The sequence below is a fragment of the Adiantum capillus-veneris genome, chromosome 13, assembly GCF_014529385.1.
Source record: "Adiantum capillus-veneris isolate H3 chromosome 13, ASM1452938v2, whole genome shotgun sequence".
Lineage (NCBI taxonomy): Eukaryota > Viridiplantae > Streptophyta > Polypodiopsida > Polypodiales > Pteridaceae > Adiantum > Adiantum capillus-veneris.
The window spans coordinates 142958559-142984453 of record NC_140943.1 but is presented as its reverse complement, the minus strand read 5'-3'; positions in this window follow the sequence as shown (position 1 = coordinate 142984453).

The following is a 25895-nucleotide window of genomic DNA, read 5'->3' as shown; positions in this document are numbered from 1 at the left end:
GTAGATTCGTGCTGTATAAGGGCATATGTACCTAGGTTAGTCCAGAAAATTTCACAATCAAACGAAAACCCTTCAAAATAGTTAAAAAACATGCCCTTTGTTGCTCTTTTCACCTTCATTGGGTCCGCATTGAGAATGCCTCCCCCCCTCCTAGTCGGAGTCCTCCTGGATGACAAGGTATCACCTCAGGGTATGTGCAGTGCATGGGTTAAAAATTGTGCTAATGTGCGGCCTTGTAATGTGGCCCTATTTGATGCATACTAAGTCAATGCATGGAAAAATTAATGTTGTGCGAGAGGAGGAAATAAGCAAGATGCTTATGGGCATTCGACGTCGAGGTTTCCTATTTGTTCTTGGTTGGGTTGGAAATTTTTCTTTGAAAGTAAAAGTTGTAACTCTACAACTCTTTGTTTGATCGTCTTCTTTGCAAAAGTTGCTTGGGTTGCCGCTACTGTCGATATGGCCTTGGTTGTCTCCGTCGAGAGAATTGTCGTGGTTGATATGGCCGTAATCTTTTTCTCTTTTTCTTGCCATTTGTAGCTTTGTTTTGGATGTGTTTGTAGGTTTATTGCCTCTTTTTTGGTCTTGGTGACTTTTCTCACAGATTGATTTGCTGATGTCGTTTGTCTGGCTGCTGGTTTTGCTTGTACTGAAGGGAGTTCCTGTAGCATCTCCTTGGAGATCCAAACGCGTTTCTCATGTAGTTGGTGATTGAGCATGTTCTTCGGTATCCATATCTGTTTGATGACTCTGTTTGGTGTTTGATTAACCTGGTTTTTTGGAGGCTGTCTGCTAGTGCACTATGGTTTGTAGGCTCGTTCACGTAGATCTTTCCGTACCCATACTTGTTGTTTTATTATTGCTGACTTTGATCTATTCTTTGTCGCCTGTGGTATATCATTTTTTGATTGAAGATAGTTGGCTGTTTCTTGTGTATCCTTCGTAGGTATCTTTTGTTGGATAAGTGGCACCATTATTGGATTCTTTCGGGTTGTCCTAGCAAAGGCTACCACTTGGTGTTCTTGTGCTTGTTGAATTCTGACTGTATTCGAACTCCAATCTATCTGCACATTATATTCTTTCTGCCATGATTGTCCCAATAACATTGGTGTAGTGTGCTCACATTCTCAACAACATAAAACTTGTGGGGATAAAAATTTTGATGTACTTGTATATGCAGTATCATCCAGCCCAATGTGCTTAATGAATTTGAGATACTGCTTTCCAGCACTTGTTGAGTAGGATGTAGTTGATCTTGGAGCTGATTATATAATTTGCAAGAGATCAGATTTGCTTGAGCTCCAGAATCAAGCAATGCCGTCGATTCAACTTGATTGCTACCCACTTTGCCTGCAATTATTGGTTCCACTGTGTCTTCACCAAAATTCGTTAATCGAATAGCATTTATTCGCAACGGTGATCCACTTTGTTGTTGTTGTCATAGAAGCCTTTTTTTTGCAATGCGTTCTTTTGCTTCTGCTTGTGCTTCTTCTCGTACCCTTTGTTTCTCCTTCATCAGTTGTTTTTCTTGATGGATTTGTTGAAGCATATCCTATGTTAGTGGTAAATGATACTTTTTAACCCGACACCCACTAATCCAATTTGGCATTTCCTCTCCTACCAATGTAGCAAGTTTGACAGCTCCACTTTGTGATAAGTCACTAATTACAAAGGGTCCCATTCCTCGCTTTTTAAGTGTTTTGGTATGTTGCTTCAAAGTATAAACAAGTACATAATCACCTGTTTTGAACTCTTTCCTACGAACATGCTTGTGAAAAAACTCTTTTTGTCTTCTCTTTTTAGCATAGATCGAAGCTATAGCTCTCAATCGAAGTTCATCTAGCTTTTCAAGATCATCTATTCTGGAAGAGAGCTCATGGCCTGTCCATTCTAAGCGTTTCGCTACTCGTAGAGTTGGAACTAAAAACTCTATGGATAATATATCATTTAGTCCAAATACCATGTTGTATGGTGTGGTTCCGATTATGTTTTATAAGCTACCCGGTATGCCCATAGTGTTGAGTGTAACTGTTGATCCCACTCGGTCCTTGACTCTGATACAATTTTAGTCAAAACAGTGCATAGTGTTTTATTTGTGGCCTCAACTTGTCCATTTTCCTGTGGATGATATGGAGCATATTTTCTATGTATGACCATGAATTCCTCTAAAACAGGTATTCAATGACTTCATTAAGAAAATGTGTTCCTCGATCACTGACAGTTTCTATTGGTAATCCGTATCGTACAAAGACATTCTCATACAAAAATTGTGTAGTGGTTCTTGCGTCTGCTTTTTGTGTTGCTTTGGCTTCAGCCCATTTTGTGAGATAGTTCGTAGCCACAATGATATATTGGGTATGGGTGCGATATGCAGGGGGTGAAATAGGCCCCACAAAATCAATTCCCCATTTTGCAAATTCTCGTGCTCTCATCATTGGCCGTAGTGGCATCTCATCTCTCTTTATCGGCACCTTAGTGCACTGACATGCATCACAACGCTTTACAAACTCCTTGGCATCCATGTGCAATGTAGGCCACCATATTCCTACAGTTAAGAAAATTTTTGCCGTCTTATCGCTTGAATAATGGCTTCCACTTATCCCTCCATGTGTGTGTTCTAGAATTAGCAGGTATTCACTCTCACTTGCACAGATTCTAAGTTGATTGTCCTTTCCTCTCTTGTAGAGTTTATTTTTAATTAAATTAAAGTCTTGATCCTCCAACTCTATAGCCCTTTTTTGCGCTTTTGTTATGTTTTTAGGAAATGTCCTTGTTGTTAAGAAATCAATGATATATTGACTCCATGCAGGTGCAATGGTTACCTAAAACAATGTCGCGTGATCCACCAGTCGTTTGGCACTACATATAGTACAATTGTTAACATAAGCATGTGTGTCATCATACATAGTTGGCCAATAAACTCCTAAGTGTTTCAATCTCTGGTGTGTTTTCATTGTTGAACAATGAAATGCACAATCTTGGATGTGAGCTTCTTCAAGATAACACTCGAATTCCTCTAGATTTATACATAATCATAGAATTTGGTCTGAGCCTAGAACAGTCGTCCTGCAATGAACTACAAATTTTTTGTTTGTCAAAATGTTGGTTGTTTGGATATGTCTTCCTTGTTATCAAATCTACCTCCAAAGGAAATAATTCTAACAATTTCCTGAGACCATTTGGGTATCATTTCAATATTGAAGCGATAAGCATCAGGTATGTCATCATCTACTCCTTCAAGAGATTCCCCGTTTTGTAGCCTTGAAAGATGATCCGTCCGTAGATGAGTTTTACCCTTTTTTACTACCACTGTGAAGTCAAACTCTAGCAATATAATAAACCACCGTACAATTCTTCCAGTATTGCATGGTTTATTTACTAGATACAAAAGAGCTTGATGATCTGTGAAGAACACAAATTTTTTTGCAAGTAAGTAATGCCGAAATTTCTTTACAACATAAATCATTCCTAATCCCTCTCTTTCAGTGGTGGTGTAGTTCTTTTCTGCACTATTTAGTTGTCGGCTCGCATAACAAACTGGGAAATCCATTGTTCCTTCTCCAGGTTGAGCCAGAATACTCCCAATTGCGTATGCAGAGGCATCAATGTGAACATGGAATATCTTTTTCCAATCTGGTTCTTTAAGTACAGGTGTTGATACAAGGTTTTCCTTAAGCTTTTGGAATGAAGTTTCACACTCCTGGGTCTAGTCGAAACTGACTAATAAGCGATATAGTGGTTGTGCAATGAACGCATACATATATATGAATCTTCGATAATATCTGCAATGTCCCATGAAGGATTGTACTTGTTTGACATTAGTAGGCATGGGCAAGTCTGCCATGACAGTAATTTTGTTTAGGTCAATGGTTATGCCATTTCTTGAGACAGTATGTCCTAAGATGCGGCCTTACCTTACCATAAAAATGCACTTTTTCAGGTTGAGACAGATTCGATATGTTCTGCTCTTCTCAAATACCTTTTGTAAATGGTCAATATGTTCCTCTTGTATAAGAGAGTGGACACAGAGATCATTCATATATATTCCTAAGAATATTCTCAGATATTCTTTGAACGCATGAGTCATTAACCTTTGGAAGGTAGCTGGGGCATTGGTTAGCCAAAAGGCATAACTCTATACGCATATATTTCCCACTCTGTGGCAAATGTTGTTTTGTGTTGATCCTCTATTGCCAATTGGTTATACCCTGAAAACCCATCTAAAAAGAAATAGGCCCGTTTTCCTGCCACCCTCTCAAGCACATGTTCTGTGATCCACAAGGGATAATTATCTCTTATTGTGGCTGCGTTCACTTTTTTGAGGTTCACACACACACACGTAGCTTTTCGTTCTTTTTGGGGACAACCACAATGGGTGACACCCAATCTGTATGCTCGATTTCATAGATGAATTCATCATCCATCAGCTTATCAATCTCTTCTTTGATTCCTTTAGTGAATGTGTCATTATATGTGGAAGGACGTTGTTTGCTTGGTTTGGCATCTGATTTTAAAGGAATTGAGGGATCAACTCCTTTGAGGTCTTTGTAGGACCATGCAAACACATCTTTATACTTCTTGAGAAGTTGTGTTAGCCTTTCTTCTTCTTCAAGAGCTAAATCAGTTGCTATATAGACAGGCTGAGACTCTTCACCTGGCGCAACGAGGTCTATCCGTTTGCATTTTCCGGCCCATCGTAAGATTCTTAGTTTATTATTTCCCTTATTGGTGGTGTCATTATGATTTTTCTGTCTTGGATGGTGAATTTTTGATAATGGGATGGTATATTCATGTTTCCTTTTTCTGAATCCTCCTTACCATCACTTTCTCCCTCAGTAGTCCATACCTCTCGTAACGACCGATCTAGTTCTTGGTATTTCTTTTTACTCTCCATTTTGGTCCACTCTGGATCTTTTTTCTTTTCCTGTTTTGATTGTTGAGATTTTCTTGGTTTTGTTTATGTTTTAGTCTTCCGTGCTTGTTTTATTTCCTCATGTGTCCTTTCCCTTCGAACTCTTGAGAATCTTCTTGATATTTGGTCTTTTACACAATCCTCTGCCTTGACAAGCATTAGATAGTGAGTTTTATCTTTTATCCTGAGCATCACGTTCTCTCTAAAATTTTTTTCTGCTCTTTTTTTAAAATAGCTTTCCTGTCGTCTAGGGTGTTGATTTGCAGAATCATAAAATCTGATATCTGCAGTTGTTTCCCTACTCTCGCTCCAGCTGTCTGAACGCTCGTTATCTGCATCGTTACTTAATTCCAGATGCTCAGAGGAGTTATAAAACTCTTCTTGTTCTGGTCAGTCTACATACTCATCTCTTGCTGGTATAAGGATTACCATGTAATAGGGTAGCACATCATAGCCATCCTTATCGCAAAATTTTGTCATTGGGCTATCTGTAATGGTACAGACATCCAATGTTGCTAGTATGTGCTCGCATTCCAGAGGTTCTAAGGAATCTTCGGGAAAAGGTTCCGGAATGTAATCATTTTCCTCAATAGATCTTTCTAAGATGAATTCCTCTCTTTTTAATCTCCCATAATGTGAAGCTCCACACATCCATAGCTCTTTTTTTTGCCCTAACCATGCTGGGAGTTCGGACCCTACCAATGTAGTTGAATCAAACTCTTCCACTGGTGTCTGGTTCACATCCTTGTAACTATGGTCTTTTAGGTATATTTTGGTTGTATTCTCGCCACGTCTGAGGTATATGTGGTCGTAACCCCAATCCTGGACCATCTTTAATTGTCTCATGAATGGTCTTCCCAAGATGATCTCATAATTGTTCTTTTTGTCGAAATCAACTATTGCAAATGTATGCTCATACTCGATTCCGCAAGAGGTGACAATTACTTTTTCTAAAAGTCCTAGAGGCTTTTCCATGAACCCATCTTCCAGTTGCAAATTCATTCTGGTAGCTCTCAAAGCCGGTTTCCCCATTTTTCCAGATTTCTTTGGTGGCGATAGCAACTCCCGCTCCACTGTCAAGAATAGCTTTGGATACTACTCCTTGAAATTCTACTGGTAGTGTGGTATTTCCATCTTCTCCCTCGCAATATTCTCCAACCTTGTTTAAAGGTACTAGCCTAGTGTTTAGTTGTGGCTTATCCAATTCTCTGATCCCTTCTTGAAGCTTCGAGGTAAGGTCTTTTACTCCAAATTTTTCTAAGCATTTGCCTACGGTGGTCCACATGTTTGGTCGTAACCTCAAGAGTTTGGCTAACGTGATTGTGCATGCCACAAGTGTGGACAATAACTCAATTAACCCTTGTGAATACATTACTCTGTTAGGAGAAATTCTTTCAGATGGGATTGCTTTCACCTCAGACTTAGCTTCATACTCCCCTAGGTAAGAGAGTAGAGTTTTTAGCGAGTCTGCTTGGCTGTGCCCCAAACTAATTGAACCCTGGTCCCCCCCTTGTGAATGCATATCAAAGTTCATTTGTGATCTTGCCTCAAACTCTTCAATGGGAGGTAAGATCTCCTTTCTAGTGCTATTTATTTGGTGGTTCACCCTGTTAGCTTCATTTGTTTCCTGAATTTGCTTCCACAGGTCATCTAGACTGTTACAATCCTTACCCATTTCTACCAATGTTTTAGGCTGGAAACCATCAATCGTCTCATCTGTTGTATTTGGCACTATGATAGGTTCTCTCCTTAACTCAGAGGAAGTCGTGAGTCTCTCCTTCGTGTCTACTTGTTTCTCTAGAGTTGGTTTGATAGGGGTTGGATCTGGTACCTCGTGCCATCTTGCAGGTTTACCAAGCGGATTTTCTATCAAGGATTGGGCTGTTTCAACATCTTTCGACACATTTCCAACCTCTGTTTTTCTATTCATGCATATGGATAAGTCATCCATCTTTGCTCTTGGTTCTGGTTGTTTTTGAGTCTGGCTTCGTATGTTTTTAAAAGTGAGTCCAGCTGCTCATTTACTTTTTCTACCAGCACTGATCCTCCTGATCCTGCACTTCGGGGTTCCTTTACTTCCTTGGGCCCTATGGTTGTAGTAGCGTGTGAACTTAAACTAGTTAAATCCTCTAACCTCTCCAATCTATCCTTTGTGTGTTTTAACTCCTCGGATAGAGCCGTTTGCTCTCATTCTCTCCTGGCTTTCATACGCGCCTTTATAGCTTTCCAAGTGCTTCTCTGATTTTTCATTTCTGCACTTGGGGCATCGGTCTTTGGCTCTTCAATTATAGGTTTGTTTGTCATTCGTTGAGCTTGTGCTCGTGCCACTGCCTAAATAGGTATTACTGTCTCGTTTTCTGACCCTCCACTGGAAGGCACTACTTCCAGCATGTTCAAGGTAGTTTTTGCTCCTTTGCTCGGGTTCTTAGGGCAATCAGGAATCAAGTGAGTAATTCCACACTCGGTGCAATAGTGTTGACTCTAATGATTTCATCGTGAGGACAATCCCTTAGCCAATGATCTCCTCCACACTTGTAGCAAGGTCCCTTAGGTTGTTGAGGTGCTCCTTGAGCTCCTCTCTGTTGGTACGCATGCCTCTGCCCGCCCATCCCTCCGTTGGCTATGAAAAACAGTGTTCGTTCATCCAAGCTGTATCTTCCTTCTGGTGCTACCTGTGCAACTGTCGGTGGTCATGTACTTCCAATCATGCTCCAAGGTTCTGGCGTTGGGGGTTCTTCCTGTGGATAATAGACAGGATTTGCTGCATATCCATTGGAATCTTCATAATATGCATGCATAGGTACCAAAGCCTTCTCTTCTGGTTCGTTTACGGTTGGTGTGTATCTTATGCCGACCGATCGTAATCGTGGTAGGGGTGGCTGTTGCCCCAATACTGGTTGTGGTCTTTCAACACCTATAGGTCCTCGTAGGTTGCCTGCTTGATACCTAGGCATCGGGGGAAGTTGAGGAGATGCTACCTGAGCTTGGGGAGCATAAGGTCGCTCTCTCACATATCCCTTGTTATAGTAACATTCCTTCGTCACATGTTTTGTCCATTTTTGTTTAATAGCACACCACTTCGACTGCTTAGCTTGAGGCTTGGCATACATGTTAAATTTTTTTAGCACTTCCTCCACAAGCTGCTTCAGGCTTACAGCTACTTCTCCTTTCGGTGATGTCTTAGCGGACTTGCTTCCACTTTGTTGTGAGGATGAATCATCATCAAGATCCTTGAATTCACCTTCCTTGTAGATCGCACAATTGTCTACAAGGTAAAGAGCCTCCTTAGTTAACTCATTTAATGTCGTGCTCCTCTTCATATGTAAGTCCTTCTGGAGATCTGAGTTCCTTAGTCCTTGAATAAATGTAAGCATAAGTCTGGACTGAGTCGACAGTTCTTCCACAGGGCAGAACTTCACATATCTTTTTAGTCGTAGGGCTGGCTTTTTGCATAGCTTCCCCTTCTTTCTGCTTGAATTTATGGATTTGTGAGACTGTATTATGAGCTATCCCCCTTTGTGAGAATTCCTCAACAAACTCGTCAAAAACCTCCTCCATAGACTCGAAATCTCTACGCTCCACAGAGTCAAACCAAGTAGTGGCATCCTCTTCTAGGGTAAGTTCAAACCCTGCAAATTGAGTAGGGAAGTCGAAAACTTCTTTAGCTCTAATTACACGCACAAAGGCTGCTACATGATCCCTAGGATATCTGTTTCCCGTGTATTTCTTTTTTACCCATTTTTGCACCTGAGAAGTCTAATTGTACGATGGTCTACAAATGACATCATTGGTTCTCCTCGTCCTACTCGATATACCTCCTCTGGCCTTCGGTAGTGGGAGGGTTCCTCTCCCAAAGGTGCCCCTAAGCCATAATTTCTGATGGTTCTTGCAAGAGGTGGTTCATCTCTTCTAACTCGTTCTATGGGTTGTCTTCCGGGCTCTGTCGACTCTTGAGTTTTTGGCTCACTCTCACCTTGATACTGTGAATAGAGTGGTGGTTCTTGTAAATCTCTTAGCCCTCATGTGGCTGGATAACCATCTCTGTTTTGGTCTTGTTCTAATGTCGCACTTTGTTGAAGCCATGCCTGCAATGACGATTGGGTTGCTTGTTGGTTCTGGTAGCTGAACGTCTGTTGTCAATTAGAATGTGATGTTGCGTCGTACTCTTCTGAAAATGGATTTGTTGACTTGCTAGGGGTATAGGGACCTTGATACTTCTTCGGGGGCATATGTTGATGTTTCTGGAACCGTTGCCTTTTCTACCTCCTTTGGGAGAATTTGTTTGTATTCTCGCCCGTACCTGTCAACAAAAATGATATCCTTCCCCATAGCAATTTCATAAGAGAATAAGTAAAGAACCTTGTTTTTGCTTAATTCATTTGGGTAGGGTTCTTTGCATTGAAAATAAGAGACTACCTCCTCGCTCTCATGCTTGTAAATTCCCACATTCTCATTATAGGTAAGGACCCTGGTTGTTTTTTTATCATACATAAAAAGAGCTCCATGTCAATCAAATTTTGAAGGTGCCTCTTGAGCCTTTGATACCTTTTTTTTTTTGCCACATTATCTCCATATATGTTGTAATCCTTAGGGTTACTAACTATCAGATAGTGGTTCCCCTTTTCGTCTCGGAATCTATCTCGATCATCATAGACTCGAATTATCTCCAGTCTCTGAGAAGGTCTTTCCTCTATACAAATACACTTGCATCCCCGATAGTCAGAATAAACTAGGGCTCCCCTAGAGTTTATTCCTTCTAAGAAGATTATAGTGAACTTGGCATCGTTCAAAGGGTTTTGGGAGGTACTTCCTCCTAGCATTGGTCCTTCACTAGAGAAACATCCTGGCTGTTGACAACCCATCATGAAGAAGGACTTATCTGATGAAGTGCCAGTATCACTACCCTCCTCAACGATCGCGGGTAATGGATCTAGCCTTGCGTGAGTTGCACTTTCTTCAGTGGATACTGATAGCCGTTTTTCGGCTCTCATAAAATAATTTTAAGAAGCCACTTCACCCCACAAAAACACCCTAGCACAATGACTAGGCTCGCTTTTTCATTATAAATAGTGTGCGTGCGTTTAGGTTTTTATCATATTTTTTTATATCAAATCATTGAGCGAGTCATTGGGTTAGGAGACAAAAAAATAAATTTATAATATTACGGTCCTCTTTATATGTAAATATTTTCTATCAAATAAAGGGCCTAAGTATAAAGGGTTTTTTTCAAAAAAAATGTATTTATATAAATACATATTCCTAGGTGTGCGTTATCAGGCCTAAGTATGTTAGCTCCCATCTCGTGTCATTCCTTATACATATTTTACTATCATTCTATCCCGTAAGCTCTACTCACACGAGCCTTGAAAAATCTTTATGTGACTTCATTGTAAAAATTCACCAATAACCTTATCAGCTCCGTCATATTTATTATTATTATTTTTTTTTCCATCCCTCCTAGTTAATATTCACAAGTGCATAGATTTTATCTTCAAATAAATTCCATGAATTACTCAAAGTAGAGAATAAATGAGGATCCCTTCCCTCATGATTTTCCTCCTTTTATTTTATATATTTTTTGCCACCATGCATCCCATGTGTCCATTTTTCATGACTAGCTAGCCTATCTTCTTACCCCACAAGTATATATTATATTTGATACTTATCCTATACCATACATGTGTGCAAGCTCCTTGGCAATATTAGGTCATTTTTGATGTATGGGGGGCTCACTTGGAAGACTACAAAGGAAAAAGAATCAAATAGTGGCCCACTTCAAGCTTTATTAGGTGCTGCAGGGATAGCTTTTTGCTTGAATTTTGGCACCTTCTTATGATCCGAATTTGAGGATACTTCCAAAAAACAAAACGTAGCTCATGAGCTGAAGTATTTTCCAAAAATTTTATAGAAATTTTAAAGTCAAGGGCGATTTTACATTAAATTTATCGCTGACTTCAAAACTGCCACCTCATACACCCAAAACATCTTCCTATTTCTCTCATCCTTCCACACACCTACTCACTCTTACACATCTCCCTCTCCTTCCCACTCCCAAACCTGCAACTCCCATGTCCTAATTCACCCTCTTCACCATTGCTACTTCTCTCACACCTCCATAACGTTCATTCTCCATTTCTACACCCCTAGGTGCTCCCCTTTCTCTCTACATATATGTCCATACTACCATACCCTCTTCAGCTTTGTAAAGAACTTCAAAAAATCATCAAAAATCCAAGGTTAACCTCTGAAAATGAAGGCTTTTATCATGAATTTTCCAAGGTTTGAAGATAACATAGCTTCATCGACACGCGCTACTTCGCCATGCTGACCGCTTCTTCTACCGGTGATGTAAAGAGGTGAATGTCAACTTCTCCAAGCTTCAACCTTGCTTTACAAGCTTATCCCTTCTCTAACATTTCTCATCATATATCTCACCATTTGGTGAATGATTTTGTAAATGTTTTGTAGTGATAATTACTAACTACTACCACTAACCTTATTGTAAAATGCACCCTCTACTAGAGTAGGCACTCCCAAATTATTCACTCAATCCTCTCTCCTTTCATCTTCAATAATTCTCTTCCCTTGAGCCCACATCCATGTGACTCAAAGGATAAGAGAGACCCGCCCTCATTTAAAAAAATAAAATATGCATAATCTTTGATTTTTTCAAATAAACTTGATTAGGTCTAATCCTAATCAGGGCTTCTAAAACCTATAAATAGAGCCCTTCTCTCCCTTGTAAATCATCACATGATCACACTACACCACACCATTCTCAACACATAACACACCACTCTTCAAGCCTAGTTGTGTAGAGTGTGTGCATTGTGAGTGCTCTATTCCATCACCACACATAGGTGCATGGAGAAGCTTGAAGTTAGTTATGTCATCTAGTGGAGATGAGTGATACCATACTCTGCATCACACTTGTAGCCTAATCTTGTCTATAAATAAGATTCATAGTTTTGGGTGCAATTGTATGCTTCAACTACGACTCTTATCTCCAAATTGAATTGATAAGTTGGCTCATCAGGTGGTTGAAGGTATATTGTCCTTGAAGTCTATTGTGCTATTTCATGCTTGATGGTTTGAGGGCTTGTTGAATTGTTTGCCTAAAAGGTCAATTGTAAGAGGGTGCTCGGTGAGAGGGCTTCCGTGACCCTAAGACAATTTGTGTATTGGCAACAAGGTCAAGTTTTGTGTTGTCTCTCTATTTATCATCAAGCTTTGTGTGCATCTAGTCTTTAAGGCTAAGACTGAGTTGCTTAAGTTGATTTGTGCTCTTTACCTCTCTCTGGTGTGGTGAATGTTTGTGTTTGGTGTGTGTGGCTATCTTGCATTCCCCTCTCTTTGTGTGTTTGAGTACAAGGAGATATCACGTGTTTCCTAGTTCACATCTACAACTAGGTGGTGCCCTTTTCTTGTTTGGTTTCTGGCTGTGGGTTGTTGTTGTCTTTGATTGTGCTTGCCCCAGCCTCAATTGAGTAGCACGGGAGCCTCGAATGGTGTTTAGAGGCCGCTCTTCTTGTTGCCCGCCCCGGACCGCCTCAAATTGGTGCCCCCACTGAGGACCGAGCGGTTGTGTTAGCATACACAAGGTAAGTCTTCAAAAACTAGTTGTGTTTACATGAACAATCCACCACCTCCTAATCCTGCTCATGCAATTCAATTTCATCAGTTTCATTGTGGGTGCAAGGGATTAGGATAAATGTTTGCATTGATAGAAAAATCTTTTTTCATCAATGTATTGTATTCCTGTTTGGTGCTGAAGCATTAAGAGATATTCTACAATCTCTAAATCCTATTATACTCCCACTTGTAGACTATAATGTCTCTTTTGATGTACATGTGTTTATCTTGTTTTAGCTAGGTTAATGAATCAAGAGGACTTGTATCGTACATTCATTCCTTTGGCTAGACAGGACGTGCATGTAATAGTTGGCACAAAGTTACAATTTCAACGTGTTTTCCGTCATATGTTTAAACCTAGGCAAGTAGCGGCTATCAATGCCTCAGTCAATCCGTTCATTTTGCCATTGATTCTCTACGATCTAAGCTTTGACGTTTACATTTTCATTCTACTTTGAAATTTGATTTTGCAAAACAAAAAATAAAAATAAATTTTTGAGTAAAACCAGCAACATGGATACAACTAGGAAAATGAGCGGCTACCCCTTGTTCTTTGGAGAGCCTGGGGAGGATGCAGAATTATTCTTAGCAAATTTCAAAATGTCTTCCGTATCAAGAGGATAGTAACTGATCAGGAACGTGTAGAAATGTTTGAGGTAGTCCTTAGGAAAGATGCTAGCACTTGGTTTGACTCTTTGCCTGAGGAAGTTAAGGGGAATTACACGGAAGTGTTGAATCGTTTCAAGAAATACTTCTTTGATCCCCAAAACACTCAGAAATTATAGCAAGACATTGTTTCTCATAAGCAAAAAGACTTAGATGACTACTACTTGTACAAGCAAGAGTTTCTACGTCTTTGGGCTCTATGGAAACGAAATGTTGCTAACCCTAGTGATGGTGCAAAATTTCTAAAGAAGGAGAGGTTCATAGCCGGACTCTTTCCTGACCTTAAGGTAAAAGTTGAGGCGGGTGCACCTGCTACCTTTGATGCAGCTGAAACTAGGGCTGCTGAGAAATATAGGAAACTCAAGTGCTTAAGGGGGGAGGTTCCAATAGAAGGTCTTAGACCCAAAGGTAAGTCACGAGCATCAACATCTAAGGACCTTCCTGAGGTAACGGCGGAAGCGATTGAGAAGTTAAATGAATCTTTAAGTAGCCTGTCAATTCACCTTGCACAAGCTGTAGGTCCAAAGGGACAAGCGAAGAAGTTTGAAGAGCGAGATCCACGACCTAGGAGAGTCTTGCAATGTTGGAATTGCGGTGAGTTTGGACATGGGATGTATAATTGTCCTTGGCCCCGTGGGGAGCCAGGGAGACCTAACTTGAATTACCCAGTGATGAATGCAGGTGAAGGAACTAGTCAGCAACCACGAGTTCTACAAAGGCCAAATGGAGCAAGACCACCTCCACAAGGAGTGGAAGGATTTCCACCTTTGCCAGACCCAAATGTGCATGTGGTAGAGGTGAAAAATTCAAGAGAGGTTGACATGGAAGCAAATGGCATTAAGCGTGGCCGAGGAAAAGGTAAGGAGAAAGAAGGGGTTACATCACAAAGTGACCATGGACGAGAAAAGAAGGCAAAGGAGACCAAGGAAGCTAAGAGGACTCGACGTCGTATCAACCTCCAAGACTTCCCTCTTGGTCTTGATATCTCATGGTTTCTTGCATTATGCCCAAAAGCTAGGAGGGATTTAACGAAGGCAGTTAGCACTAGGAGAAAGATAAAAGAGAGTGTTCCTGTTGTAAAAATTTCACATGTTGAAATGAATGAGGATATTACACCTGTGCTAGATTGTTACATCAAAGGAAGATTGGTTAGGAAAGGTCTAGTGGATGGGGGTGCACAAATTTGCATCATGACAGAGGGACTCATGCAAAGACTAGGCATGCACATCCATGAGACACCTGAAATCAAATTGAAGATGGCAAACAATAGCAAAGCTAGGTGTGTAGGCATTTGTAAAAATGTTAAGGGTTTAGGAAGGGCTTGATCACAGAAGTTTGTGATGAGCTTCACATTCTACATCGGCATAGCACACCCTACTACCCTCAGTCAAATGGTTTGGTAGAGAAGGCTAATGGTATCATTGCAGGAATCATCTGGAAGATGGTAAAGAACAAGACAAAGCTATGGGATGACTTCTTGGATGGAGCATTGTGGGCCTATCGGACTACCTACAAGGAAGTGACAGAGTTCACACCCTTCCACCTAGTCTATGGTCAAGAAGCTTTGCAACCCATCGAGATCAACATTCCAACTATGCGACTTCATGGAAAGGTGGCACAAGGAGAAGAAGCATCATGGGAAGATCGACTTCTCACCCTTGTAGAACTAGAATGGAAACGGGAGGCGGCTTATGAGTGCTATAAAAAAAAGGCTACACAAATAAAGGACAAGCTCGACAAAAAGGTGAAAGACAAAGGGATCAAGTAAGGAGATTTGGTGCTAAGGTACGATAATCGCCTTGACAATTGCTTTGATGTGAAGTTCAATATAAGATGGCAGGGACCATACATTGTCAAAAAGAGCTTCAACTTTAGCTACTATCAACTCATGGATTTGGATGGCAAGCTGCACCCCAAGAAGGTGAATGGGTATCGATTAAATCCTTACTTGAGTCGAGTTCTACCAGAGGATCTACAAGAGCATGGAACAACTACAATACCATGTAAGTCTTTGATCTTGGTACTACAAGATGAAGATTCAACTAAGCCACCAAATATCACGAAGGATCGAAAAAACACTCTCATTGGAAGATATGCCTTTTGATGGTACATGAATGTACCATCATATAGGGGAGGGCTAAAAGATAGCCGTTTTTCAGCTCTCATAAAATAATTTTAAGAAGCCACTTCACCCCACAAAAACACCCTAGGACAATGACTAGGCTCGCTTTTTCATTATAAATAGTGTGCGTGCGTTTAGGTTTTTATCATATTTTTTTATATCAATTCATTGAGCCAGTCATTGGGTTAGGAGACAAAAAAATAAATTTATAATATTACGGTTCTCTTTATATGTAAATATTTTCTATCAAATAAAGGACCTAAGCATAAAGGGTTTTTTTCAAAAAATTTGCATTTATATAAATACATATTCCTAGGTGTGTGTTATCAGGCCTAAGTATGTTAGCTCCCATCTCGTGTCATTCCTTATACATATTTTACTATCATTCTATCCCGTAAGCTCTACTCACACAAGCCTTGAAAAATCTTTATGTGACTTCATTGTAAAAATTCACCAATAACCTTATCGGCTCCGTTATATTTATTATTTTTATTTTTATTTTTATTTTTCCATCCCTCCTAGTTAATATTCAGAAGTGCATAGATTTTATCTTCAAATAAATTCCATGAATTACTCAAAGTAGAGAATAACTGAGGGTCCCTTCCCTCATGATTTTTCTCCTTTTATTTTATATATATTTTTTGCCACCATGCATCCCATGTGTCCATTTTTCATGACTAGCTACCCTATCTTCTTACCCCACAAGTATATATTATATTTGATACTTATCCTATACCATACATGTGTGCAAGCTCCTTGGCAATATTAGGTCATGTTTGATGTATGGGGGGCTCACTTGGAAGACTACAAAGGAAAAAGAATCAAATAGTGGCCCACTTCAAGCTTTATTAGGTGCTGCACGGATAACTTTTTGCTCGACTTTTGGCACCTTCTTATGATCCGAATTTGAGGATACTTCCAAAAAACAAAACGTAGCTCGTGAGCTGAAGTATTTTCCAAAAATTTTATAGAAATTTTAAAGTCAAGGGCGATTTTACATTAAATTTATCGCTGACTTCAAAACTGCCACCTCATACACCCAAAAAATCTTCCTATTTCTCTCATCCTTCCACACACCTACTCACTCTTACACATCTCCCTCTCCTTCCCACTCCCAAACCTGCAACTCCCATGTCCTAATTCACCCTCTTCACCATTGCTACTTCTCTCACACCTCCATAACGTTCATTCTCCATTTCTACACCCCTAGGTGCTCCCCTTTCTCTCTACATATATGTCCATACTACCATACCCTCTTCAGCTTTGTAAAGAACTTCAAAAAATCATCAAAAATCCAAGGTTAACCTCTGAAAATGAAGGCTTTTATCATGAATTTTCCAAGGTTTGAAGATAACATAGCTTCATCGACACGCGCTACTTCGCCATGCTGACCGCTTCTTCTACCGGTGATGTAAAGAGGTGAATGTCAACTTCTCCAAGCTTCAACCTTGCTTTACAAGCTTATCCCTTCTCTAACATTTCTCATCATATATCTCACCATTTGGTGAATGATTTTGTAAATGTTTTGTAGTGATAATTACTAACTACTACCACTAACCTTATTGTAAAATGCACCCTCTACTAGAGTAGGCACTCCCAAATTATTCACTCAATCCTCTCTCCTTTCATCTTCAATAATTCTCTTCCCTTGAGCCCACATCCATGTGACTCAAAGGATAAGAGAGACCCGCCCTCATTTAAAAAAATAAAATATGCATAATCTTTGATTTTTTCAAATAAACTTGATTAGGTCTAATCCTAATCAGGGCTTCTAAAACCTATAAATAGAGCCCTTCTCTCCCTTGTAAATCATCACATGATCACACTACACCACACCATTCTCAACACATAACACACCACTCTTCAAGCCTAGTTGTGTAGAGTGTGTGCATTGTGAGTGCTCTATTCCATCACCACACATAGGTGCATGGAGAAGCTTGAAGTTAGTTATGTCATCTAGTGGAGATGAGTGATACCATACTCTGCATCACACTTGTAGCCTACTCTTGTCTATAAATAAGATTCATAGTTTTGGGTGCAATTGTATGCTTCAACTACGACTCTTATCTCCAAATTGAATTGATAAGTTGGCTCATCAGGTGGTTGAAGGTATATATTCCTTGAAGTCTATTGTGCTATTTTATGCTTGATGGTTTGAGGGCTTGTTGAATTGTTTGCCTAAAAGGTCAATTGTAAGAGGGTGCTCGGTGAGAGGGCTCCTGTGACCCTAAGACAATTTGTGTATTGGCAACAAGGTCAAGTTTTGTGTTGTCTCTCTATTTATCATCAAGCTTTGTGTGCATCTAGTCCTTAAGGCTAAGACTGAGTTGCTTAAGTTGATTTGTGCTCTTTACCTCTCTCTGGTGTGGTGAATGTTTGTGTTTGGTGTGTGTGGCTATCTTGCATTCCCCTCTCTTTGTGTGTTTGAGTACAAGGAGATATCACGTGTTTCCTAGTTCACATCTACAACTAGGTGGTGCCCTTTTCTTGTTTGGTTTCTGGCTGTGGGTTGTTGTTGTCTTTGATTGTGCTTGCCCCAGCCCCAATTGAGCAGCACGGGAGCCTCAAAGGGTGTTTAGAGGCCGCTCTTCTTGTTGCCCGCCCCGAACCGCCTCAATACTAAGCTACCCTAATCATCTCCCACTTTATGATCTCTAGGAATGTGTCTTCCTGATTTTAAATTCATCAAACTTAGCAATGCAATTTATCACAAATCCAACCACTCACCTGGCAAGGAATCAGTTTCCGCACAACTTCTTGCCTTGCCGCTGAATATACCTGTACACAAGCATTTAATTTTGGCAATCGAATCAAAGCATTTAACCGCTAGAGGTGGTCTTAGTAATGATTGGTATAACTGGAGGGTTAACCTCAACCACTACTGTACTCTATACATGTCAGATGTTATGGACTAGGTCTGCTAATCTGGATCTGTACATTACCCGAGTGTTTGTCAATCTAGAGGTAAAGTCTTAATTCCATCTTTGCTCCGTCAAAATGTCAAACAAGGTCCAATTTCACTTCTGAAAGAAGTTCTGGAACTCTTAGGTCAATTGGAACATCACTCTATGTCCACAGTCAAATTTTGACTTCAATATCATGCCTTAGACATACTACGCGTAGCATGTCTAATTGCTCAAAATTTCTCCAAATTCAAACCACAGGCTCCTCTTAAGGTGCTGATCACTCTGGTATGCTCACAATTGGATTTGGAGTGCTAAATCATTGTGAACACATCCTACACGTAGGATGTCTAAGTGGTCTATTTGACTCCAAACTTGAGCCACAGCTTCCCCTTGATGTCAGCAACTCAATGCTATGTTAAGATTTTAGTTTGGATTTCAAAAGACCCCAAATTTAGTTATTCTAGCCTTTTTCAGTCAAAAATGCTAAAGTCTGCTTAAAACCCAATTTTCTCACCCAATTGAGATGAAACCTTTCTCATGCACTCAATAAATCATGTAGATCATGCTCATGAAGACATCCTATCGTTTTGGTCTTAAAATTATGCCGTGGCACAATTTGGGTAAGATGTCTGGCAGTTTCCGTCTTTTGGCCTTATCCTGTCAAGATATGGTCAAGCTCCCCCTTCCAAGTGAAAATAGGGTAAAACCTACCTTCTAAACACTCTGGTCAACTCAGATTCTCCAAATTCCTGCCAGATCACCCTGTAGACAAACTACATGTAGTATGTCTACTGCTCCTTTTTTCATACTAAAGTGCTACTTTGCCTTCCCTATGCTCTCAGCAAGTGCCAATATGCCTTACAAGTGCAAAAATATGCAAATTTCTCTCAATTTAAACATTTTCTTAACTTATACGTTTTCTGAGTCTGCCTTTTAGCTTTTGGGCAATCCAATAAGGGAAAAACACTCAAGTCTATGTGTTACTAGGGTGAAACCCACCCTCTGAACACACAGGTGACCTCAGTTTCCCCAAATTCCCTGCCAAAAACCCCCTGGAGACATGCTACAAGTAGGATGTCTACTGTCTTAAAATTAAATTTTTTTCTGACAAAAGTACTCCCTATGCTTTGTATACCTCTCCACAATACGCCCAGAAAAATTTGGACTCCAAAAAAGCTTCCAAACACAAGTTTCCGTTCTTTCCTACTTAGCGTTTTCTACTTTCGGATGAGCCTATCAGCAAATAAGACATTCATAAGATGCTCTAGATCAGCAATCATGATATCCTACTTAGCTACTCCTACTTATCATGTGAGATGGTGATTTTTAGTGCTTCTGTTGCTTCCTGGCCTTGCATGGACTCTCAAGCTCACCTAACACCGTATCTACCACCCTAACTCCTACACTCTACACCACAACTTAATCAATACCTAAAACTACCTATGTCAGAAGATCTAGGCCAGGCACATGCTCCCTAGACTCCTCCTAAGACCTAGAGAGTCCACCACCCTCTGATCCTATCTAAATGTAAAACAAAACTCTGGCAAGCCCTATCCTAAAGGACTAGTCTCGATCACCTGCCTAGGGTTTTCGTCCTCGGCAGCAGTGCCAATGTTGGCGGATACACCGCGACGGATGTCAGCACAGCGAGAACTCACCTAATCATATTTGTCAGTTAAGGACGAAGCTCGACCCGCAGGCGCATAGAAACAAGCATAGGGTGTCAACCTACACTCAATCGACTATTGACTACTTCCTACAGAGGTCTCTACCCAATGTCTAAGTTACAGCCTTCAAGAGTACACAAGAGGAGATTTCCTACAACGCTTTCAAGAGCCAAATATCCATCAAATGTTCTCAAAATGCTACAGAACTTGAGGAAAATCATATTAACACCAATAGGTCGCTCTCCTTAAGTTCCGTGACCCAAAACCCCAACCCTAAACACCGGGTGCAGAATCACATAGGATGTCTGACATGTTTTTGCAGGTCGTCGTTTCTAAAAACTAAAGTGCCTAATGTGTAGCTCTACTCATTGCGAACGTGTGGATATGCTGAAATGCAAAAACGGACAATGTATGCTCACCAAATCACTAGATATTTCTCGTGGATCGATCTCGCAAAGCCGAGCCGTACACATGCAATGTAGGTGTTGACGCGTAGCTCTCTCCGAGGGCAACACACTGCACTTCTCCGCACTCGATTTCGACCACCAGTGTGCGCATCACATCAAGATAAACTCTCACTCTCTCTCGTACACAAAGTACGCTCAACTCACACAGAAAAACTTATGAAAATGACAAAAGGTTTTTTGCATTAAGGTCAAAAGTGGTATAAATACCTTACAATCTCAAACCCTAATGTTCCAATTTAACCATTTACTAAGTCTAAGTGTCAAAAATGGGATACAATTTGGAAGCTTTTGTAAGTCCCACTATTTACAAAGGTGAAATGACAGTTTCTTCTCAATTAAGGAATGATTACAAAGGAAATTAGTATCCCACCGGGCAATCATCCTCCGTTGAGTGTGTCCAGCCGCTAACAATACTCTTTTTGAATGTTGATCTGAACGATCACCGAGACACAGCAGAGGATGCCAAGAGCAGTCACCATTCAATCACTGGTGATGAGTTGGTGCAACCACCAAGTGGTTCTTTGTGTGTTTCAGAAGGTGTTCAGTTTCCAGAGGGAGCTTTGCCAACAAATGTGCTCCCTACCGTCCCCATCGATGATCATCATTATGTAATGCTCAATGACATCATGGAACTGTTTGACTTGAGAGAGGACTATTGCCTTGCTATAGTTTCTCAAAATCTACTAGAGGATGATACTATAATTGACCCTGCCGATGACAAGTATTCTATCATTGGATGCTCATATAACAACGGGGGAGTTTATTTCACCAACAGAGGCACTAGCAATGATATACAAGGATGTAGCCGCATGTGCCGAGATGCATCCAATGGAGTCGGAGTTCAAGGCGGTACAGGAAAGGCTTGGAATCACAGATATGGGGAGAATAGCTCCATCAAAAACATTGACGACTTTCTCATCCTTTGCAAACAAGAGTATATTTGACTTATGGAATGCTGCATTACTCGAAGAAGATGAAAATCAGAAGGTATACTACTGTGTAAATATTTTTTTGCTTCCCTGTATGAGAGTTTCATGTGTATTTACCAACACTTGGCTTTTATTTCTTGTAGCTCGTAGTCTATGATGATAAGTTCATTACTCGTCCTTGTGGACAAGGTAAAGGAGTCTTGGGAAAAATTCCTCCCTTGGTCAATACTTGGAGGATTTGACGCTCCAAACTTCCTCTGGTTCCATTCCAGCTTCCCTGAGGACAAGTCTGAATTCCCTCTTCTTGTATTGAAGACACTCTCAAGATATCTAGGAGGCACAACCATCAGATGGAATGCATACAAGGTGATGCTGCTGCTAGACAAGCAAGCAGTGGTCTCAATTTTTGGTGTAGGGCCTGGCATGTATGGCCTTCACAGTCGCTACTTTTTGTCACATGCTACGTATGGTCTAGCTTGTGGAATCACAGACCCATGCCAGTTGCCACAATATGAAAAACATGATCTGCTAAAACAAAAGTAGCCAATCATTCAACTTATAGAAGAGGCCCCTTAGGTTGAGGCATCTGAGGAGATCCAATTGCTCAACCTCAACGTGCTTGTGCGATGGATGCTGATGATGAAACGCGTCATTCAAAGAGACCAAGGCATGAGGAAGAGGGTCCTTCAGATAAGGACAAGAGGCCAGAATATATTGTATCATTTCTAGATGACTAGAAAAAAATAGACTGTATTTGTTTTATGCATCGAAGTTAGATTGATTATGTAACAATGTCTTGCAATGTACTTTTTTTATTGCAACCATCATTCACATTATGAAAAGTTGAAATGATAAAGTATCAATGTCTTGCCGCATTTTTTATTTTATTGCAGCCATCATTCACAATATGAAAAGATGAAATTACATAGATTCTTCAAGATACATTAAGTTTGGTGTTTGAATCTTGCCTTGGCTGAGAGTTATGGCATAACTTGCAAGGTGTTGTCCAAAACCCTCCCACACATTGTTTTTGTAGCCGCCAATCAGCATGTTGTCTAGCCGCAAACGATAACTCCCATATCTCCTTTCTTCACTATTTTTTGGCTAATCTCACCGCATGGCCAATCTGACTTTGTTTGACTTGTTCCTTGCGATGTGACCTGTGCATTAGTTTTCGATACATCCATTGTTGTAGCTCCTCTAAGCTATTTGCTTTGTTCGCACCACCTCCATGTGAGTGTGACTAAAATAAACAATAGGAACTTGGTAGTGGATTTTTTCCATGCCATCTATAGACCAAACAACTAAGTTTCCATATTGCCTTGCAAACCAAGGCATGTGATTACAGATAATTTGTTGCTCACAAAGCATGCAGACATTATAAGGATGAGTGTTTGCAATTCAAAAGATTATCATGTCATCAAACCAATTACAGTACCATGTAGTGAGTAATATGTTGATGATTTCCATGCACTTATGAATGTCTTGTGGAAGGTCTCCACAGCTTCTTGGAATTTTGTATAGTCGCGTTCAATCCATGAGTTCAATTTGTAGAACTTAAATATTGCATCCAAGGTTTTCCATACCTTCACTTTGCGAGTCCTTGCTAAACCATTGTCTGCATGGTCACTACAGCATTGTGCAGATTTTTCCATTTGTTGTATCGTGTTAGCGGATACGGCGCGCCGGACAACAACACAACGAGAACTCACCAAACAAGACTTGTCAGCTAAGGACAAAGCTCGACCCGCAGGCGCGTGGAAGCAAGCATAAGGTGTCACGACCGACTATTGACTACTTCCTACAGAGATCTCTACCCAATATCTAAGTTACAGCCTACTATTGTGTATAAGAGGAGATTTCTTACAACGCTTCCATGAGCAAAATACCCAGTAGACGTTCTCGAAATGCTATGAAACTTGAGGGATATCCTATTAACACCAATAGGCCACTCTCCCTAAGGTCCGTGACCCAGAACCCTACCCATAAAAACCTAGTGCAGAATCACGTAGGATGTTTGATAGGTTTCTGCAGGTCGACGTTTCTAAAAACTAAGGTGATTAATGTGTAGCTCTACTCAATACAAATGCGTGGATATTCTGAAATTCAAAAACAGATACCGTTTGCTTATCGACTCCTAGCAGTAGCTCGCGGATCAATCTCGCCAAGCTGGGCCACACACGTGCAATGTAGGTATTGGTGCTGAGACGGTCCAGGGCGGGCAACAAGAAGAGTGGCCTCTAAGCACTCTTATAGGCTCCCGTGCTGCTCAATTGGGTTGGGGTTGGAAAAAACAACAAACACACACACAAACCCGCAACCTAACCCTACACAAATTTGGGGCACCACCTAGTTTTGGATGCGAACCAGGACGCGTAGAGAGAGAGAGAGAGAGATAGTGCTCAGGCTGCTTTGAAATGTTCAACAGTGATCAAGCAAACATAATTATATATGTAAGAAAAAGAGGGAAGGGGGAGGGGGTGATTGTTGCACTAATACCTTCTTACAAATCTGTCATGACCAATCAAAGTGAGATTAGTATTTGTTCAACATAGCTTGAGTAAATTACACCACAACACATCACAAGAAAAGCCACCCCAATCAGTGTCTTAAGGCCAGGGGAGTCCTCTCCACCCTGTTGCCTTCTTACATTATGTGGAATTTATGGCTGAATTGATGACAACACCTAGAGACAAGCTATCAAGAACTTTAAAAAAAATACCAAGACACTTACACATCATTGTTTTCCATTACTTTACGTTGGAAGAGAGACAAAGTATCCAAGCTTAGTCCAAATCCACCCTCCTTGATTCAGCAAATGTTGGGCTTACACTAGTAGGAGAAATGATAGATTTTCTACTCTCAATTAAATGATCACTCTCTCTTACAATGTCATAGAGTTCCCTTGCTAATCACCCCTAATACAACCCATGCATATGCATAAGACAATGAGCTTCCACTCAAGAGCTCCTTCTAGAGAGGTTGAGATTGGATTCTCAAGCTATAGCATAGTGCTCTTGTTTATGGCTCCCCCTTTTGTGCTAGCTACACCCTCCTTTTATAGCAATTTTGGGGGCTAGGGTTACTCCTCTAACCATGGTTGGGTTAGATTTTCAGCACTTATCTAATTTCTTTTTCTTGGAATTATCAAGAAGTTGGTGTGGATAGATGAAGAAGAGAGAGGAGAGAAGTGGAGGTGATAGGACTTTTCATAGTAGGTTAGTGTTAGTAAATTAGTAGAGTTAGTATTTTTATTGATTTACAAATGGAATTGGATATTTAGAATGGGAGTATCCAAATAGGATACAAATAAGGAAGAAAAAACTCTTAATAGGTAAGAGAATATGGATTTCTTACAATGTTGATGCTCCAAGTGTCTTGAGTAGGGTCAATTTTGACGCTTGTTGACGGTCCATTAGCTTTGACAGTATGTTTTTTCTCCACTCTCGACCTTCCTTGAGAGCCAAGGTGATTGAATATGAGTAATCAATCACCATGATGCTGTCTTTCAAGAGAAGAGGCTGAATTTTGTGGTTTTTTTATAGATATGGGTAATATGGATGAGGAAAAATGAGACTAGGTGGCCAATTTTGCAAAGGAAGTGTGTGTAAGAGACATGAGTTCACCACGGTTTCTCTTATTCTTCAAGGTTGAGAAGAAGGTGAGTAGAGTGCAGAGAGGAGTGGTGAGAGAGGTAGCGATGATGAGTGGAGAAGTGTGTGTGAAAGAGGAAAATGATAAAGTGGAAGAGGGAGTGTGGCTGCATAGCATGGGCAAACTGGGGCCTAGCAATAAAATCATAGCTCGCAGCTCGTAGCTCAAAAAAATATGAAAAATTTTGAGGTAAAATTTCAGCTCACGAGCTACAACTTTTTTTTGTATCACCTTTTCAAATTCGAGGAGCATGTGATCTTTAAAAATTCAGAAAAAACAACTGTTTTTTTCCACTACACAAGATCCTTGTGAGGTCCTTCTTTGGATGATTCTTTTGAATAACTCCAAGAGTGAGCCCCCCATGGTGCATGCATGCATTCCACATACCCTTGACCCTATTTGGTAGTTCTATAATTGAAGATATTGTTGAGATCATGATATAAGTGAATAGTACAACTAAGAAAATCAAATATTGAGGGGTCTAAAAAAAATATGTACATGTCAAATATAAATAATATAGGTGGAAAAAATATAAAGGGGTCAAAATAAATCTCTCTCATTATAAGTCTACCATAAAAAGATGAATATTTTTGGTGGTCTAATTTATGAGAGTAATAGAGAATAGATGTAGGAAGGAAAAAATCACAATAGTGAAAAAATATACACATAAATAAAACTAGTTTTTTTGGATTTTTATGGGGATGGAGTTACACCAAAAATAAGAGAAGCTTGCATGAAATTATTTTTATATGGAATAAAGAGTATGCAAAATGGTAAGAAAAAATATGGTAATGGTGAGTCAATGTACATAGCATAAATAACACACCATAGGTAGAAATATTTAAATAAATACCAAAATAATTATAAAAAATCCTTTTATTTAGGCCCGATATACAATGAAATATTTATACACAAATGGGCCATAATATTTTTTATTTTT